This window comes from Chrysemys picta, unplaced genomic scaffold (assembly GCF_011386835.1).
Source record: "Chrysemys picta bellii isolate R12L10 unplaced genomic scaffold, ASM1138683v2 scaf3975, whole genome shotgun sequence".
NCBI lineage: Eukaryota > Metazoa > Chordata > Testudines > Emydidae > Chrysemys > Chrysemys picta.
The window spans coordinates 385-5,000 of NW_027056676.1; the positions used below are offsets into that span (position 1 = coordinate 385).

Consider the following 4,616-nt stretch of genomic DNA (forward strand, 5'->3'; position numbering starts at 1 on the left):
CACACACACACACACACCCTCCAGAGTTTGTCCAGCTTTACATGGAGATGGGTTGGAGTGGCTGCACTGGGCTGGTGCCCAGGAGAGGCTACACCAGGCCTGGGGGTAGCGGCTGCTTGTGGCCAGGTGGTATTAGCGCACATGGCCAGGGTAAAGGGGCAGACCTGGGAGGGAACCGGTCATGGATACAGGGTTATCTGCACCTCTGGCCCCTCTCTGGGCTCTCTGAGTGAAACTTTCCAGTGTCAGGGCAGTGTCATGGTAAACTATATGTTACTGTGCAGCCACTAGGTGGTGCTATGTGCATCAGACCTTATATAAGCTAACCTCCGCCTGGCCGGGCAGAGCGTTAAAGGATCTTGTGGCAGCCACATCTGTGGTGTTTCTCTGAGCCAGAGGCTCTGTAGCCAGGCCAGATCTGGTACTGGAGCCAGACCTGCTTAGGTGACCAGATCACCCAAGTCAAATATCGGGACGCAGGGGGGGAGGGGGGAGGGTGACGCGGGGGGCGGGGGGGGCGGGGGGGCGGTGCCAAAAACAAAAAAAAACAAAAAAAACCCTTCCTCCGCAAGCGCTGGAGGGAGTCCCGGGAGACGCAGGGGGACGCGGGGCCGGGGTGAGTTAGAGTCCGGCCTGGCCCCGAGCAGGCAGGACTCAGTCGGGTGGTAGGGAGAGGAGGGGGGCAGCCCGCGGTGCCAGGCGGCGGCTGTTCTCACCCCCGGGCAGCGGGACTCGGGAGCAGCCGCTACTGCAGCTCCCACTGCCGCGGGGGCAGGAAGCGGCCATGGCGCTCCGCGGCTGTGGCTCTGGCGCCCCCAAACTCCCCAAGCCCGGGCCTGCTGCGGGGACCCAGCAGCGTGCACGCTGGGCCCAGCCCCTGGCCAGTCGCGTCTGGGCTGCTGCCCAGGTGGTGCTATCCCGCGGCGGCCCCAGAGCGGGGGCAGCAGTCCCCAGCTCCCCCGTCCCGCTCGGGTCCCGCAGGTTCCAGCCCACGAAAGCTTATGCCCAAATAAATTTGTTAGTCTTTAAGGTGCCACAGGACTCCTCGTTGTTTTTGCTGAAACAGACTAACACTGCTACCCCTCTCAAACTTGTTTAATAGTGAGGGTAATTAACTATTGGAACCATTTACCCAGGGTCGTGGTGGATTTTCCATCACTGACAAATTTCAAATCAAGAGTGGATGATTTAAAAAAAAAAATCTGCTCTAGTTCGAGCAGGAATTATTGTGGGGCAGGTCTCTGGCCTGTGTTCCAGGAGTCCAGACAAGCTGATCACAACAGTCCCTTCTGGCCTTGGAACCTGTGAAAACAATGATCAAATCCAGGTCACAACTGAGACTGACTCCATAAATCGGTGAGTTAACAATGATGTTGGTTTGGGTCATCAACTCATTAAATCCTCCAGTTAATACAGGGGATGATCAGATCCTGCGGCTAACGTAAGGAAGCACTGTTTTCCTTTCATCCTGCAGCAGGAGATGGGAGAAGTGGCTGTTGTGATTTAAGGAAATCCTGTTTAGACACCAGAGACACTGGAACCGGGGTGGGTGGGGGTGGCGGAGGCTAGCACCCCCTCAAGAGCAGTATTATGAGACTGGGGAAGTATTACGAGACTGATCTAGTTTTTGCCCCCATGCTTTGTTCCGCTCAGGCTGGGTGAGGCTCCGTGGCTGTGGCACGTGATAGTCTAGTCTCCTGTGGGCTGCAATAGTTTGGTTTAATTTTTGGTGGTGGGCTTGATGTGAGGGTGCTGGGTGTGTTGGTGGCCTGTGATATAGAGGAGGTCTGGACTGGATGATCTCATGGTCCCTTCTGGCCTAAAACTCTAAATTTAGCTGGTGTAGGACATACCTGTCATTTTGGGTTTAGGATAAGCCTTCCTGATGCTGTGAACCGCATGATCAACACTCATCCAGAGAACCGAGCTCCCGCCATTCCTCTGACTCCGTTTCTTTCACCAATAATGTCACAGAACATGGTTAGTGGTTAGGAATCGGCTTTCTTGGAGCCTTTTATCCAGTTGGGACAATGTGATGTTTTGGGACTAGGGTGACCAGAAGTCCCAATATTATAGGGACAGTCCCGATATTTGGGGCTTTTTCTCATATAGGTGCCCATTACCCCCCACCCACTGTCCCGACTTTTCACCCTTGCTATCTGGTCACCCTATTTGGGACAGGGTTTGACTCATGTTCTTACCCCTTCCATTCATCAATGGTGGTCAGTTCATAAATTACAGGACTAAGAACCAGGAAACATTCATTGATTATATGCAATTACAGGTGTTAATCAGAGCTGAACAAAAGTTTTCATTCAAAAATATCTTGAGGAAATTTGGCCAATTTACAAAAAGAGATTTTGTGTGTGAAAACATTTGGATTTTCTTGAGATTTTTTTTTTTGCATTATTACAAAATTTTCAACTAAACCTTTTATTTGGGGGGAGGGGTCCTATGATGTATTGTGTATTGAGTTCTGTTCTAGTCTATGTAGGTAGCGTCTTACACAACACATCACTCAGGATTTCTTCTGCTTTGCCAATTTTGAGCCCTCAGCTTAGTCAAATCGAAGGATTTTCAAAATTGAAAATATTCATTTTGGAAAATTCCAAGTTTTGAAAAGAACAAAAAAATGGAAAATATTTAAAAAATGAAAAATTAGTCCATTTCAGAAAAACAACAGAACAAAAAAAGTCTGACCAGTGAGAGATGCCATATCTCAGGAACATAGTGTGATTGGGGAGTAGACCCAGAAGAAAGGGTGGAGCTGCCCAGTGAAAGAGGAGGTGAAAGTGAAGATCGGGGCCTCAGTACCAGGCTGATAAAATGACACTAGGCCCTGCTCATAGTCTAGATACACCCCGATCTTCCCGGGGCTCCAAGTCAGGGGCAGGAGGGTATCCGGGGAAGTGCAAGCCCGGTAATGGCTCCCACACTGATCCATGGCCCAGATCCTCTCCTCAGGAGCCAAGCTGATCCAGCCCTTCCTCCTGACAGACTCTCCAGCCACCCCCACAGCCCAGGCCCTCCCACCCCCGACGTCTACCTCCCAGGAGTGTCTCCCCGAGGTGAACCCTTCCAAGCCCAGCATGCAGGTTTCACTGTCAAATCTCTCGGGGTTGTCAGTCACGTCCTGCTGCAGGCCCCTCCATTTCACAGATCGCCCATTCTCAGAGACCACGAGGCTGGGATGAGCCGTATCCGGATCCAGAATCACGTTCACTGCAGAGATGGGGCAGAGCATCAGGGGCAGAGCCCAGCCCATCGGGGCTGTTTCCCATCCCCCACCCAGCTCTGTCTTGGCTAGGACACTCTCTGATTTCCAGCCTCTATCGCCCGGGATCCTGCTTCTCTGCCTGTCACTGCAGCTCTCCTCCCAGGCACTAGAGGCAAATAGCTCCCCTGAAAGAGCTGGAGATGCCTCTAGCTCCCATTGGGCCTGTCTGTAACCTCTACAGAGGCCCCTGTGAGGAGAGAGCTCAGGTGTTACACACACGGACGTCATTTCAAACCATTACAAGAACTCAGTAGTCACCTACCACAAAATCTGTGCTGTGGGGCCGCTACCACGTCTCCACAGCTAAGACCGCAACTGAGTCTCCAATCTACGCCTGAGCTGGGAGCCCTCTATTCTAACACCCACAGAGTCATATCACACTCAAATTTGGTAGATTTGGTCTGGGTCTGAGGTAGAATTTTTCTACCAAATTTGAACTGAATTGGCCAAAGGGCTACTGATTGACAACTCCGTAAAAACAGATTTCACCAGAGTCCAAAAAGCATTAAGACAATTACCCGCAGCCAGTTAAGGTAATTTACACAATTTCCTAGATCCCTTCTAGTTCATGAAGTCAATTAACAACAACACAACACATGAGAATTCACCACACGTGTCCAGCAAAACCCCAACTCTGACCCACAATTACAAACTCCTGTAAGCGCCTACCCCCGTGAACTGACAGCGGGTAAGTTCCCGGCCTTAGGAGCACTCTGAGTTATCGCAGTTACACTGGAGCGCTTGTGACTCCATAGTTAAGTGTGAGCATTGTGACGAATCTGGCATTTTCATTGACCACACTGCTTTCCCTGTGACTTCTGGCATGTGTGCATCTGCTGGGCAGCGGAGTGGTGCAGGGGGTCTGACATTAACATACCAGCTTCACTTACCTGCATTTTTTCTGACTTTACTCCAGCCTGAAATCAAACACACCAAGAGGTGAGCACTCCCCGGAGCACGGACTGCTGGCATAGGACAGTGTCATATGGGGGGGAAGGGGGGGAAGGGGACACATGGCACTTACCAAGTTCAGCCAGGGATTTCCCTGCAAACAGAGAGACATGGGTGTGCAGTCAGTTCTACAACAGCTCCTGGGTTAGGGGATGTGCCTTTAAAGGACCACTTTGCCCCCTCCACTGTGCTCTCTGCTGGCTTCTTTCTGCCCAGGTCTCCTGGCCTGAGCTCCATCCTCATAGATCTCTCCATGGATCACACCCCCCTTCTTGACATCTGACCCTCGCTGGGTTCCCATGCCCTGCCCTAGCTGGGCTCACCTGTGGTGTAGTGTCCACACTCCCCGTGTGCCTAGAAGCGTGGTGAGGGGCTAGGCCCTGATAAC

General features: G+C 52.0%; 1 long non-coding RNA gene across 1 annotated transcript; it reads right to left on the reverse strand.

The window, feature by feature from the left end:
- Positions 1-674: 674 nt before the first annotated feature.
- On the reverse strand, positions 675-4,571 carry LOC135980532 (uncharacterized). Its single transcript, XR_010597552.1, has 4 exons — positions 4,302-4,571; positions 4,168-4,194; positions 1,854-3,222; positions 675-1,302 (listed from the first exon to the last, which is right to left on the reverse strand). It is a non-coding gene; the product is annotated as an uncharacterized LOC135980532 (long non-coding RNA).
- Positions 4,572-4,616: the final 45 nt, after the last annotated feature.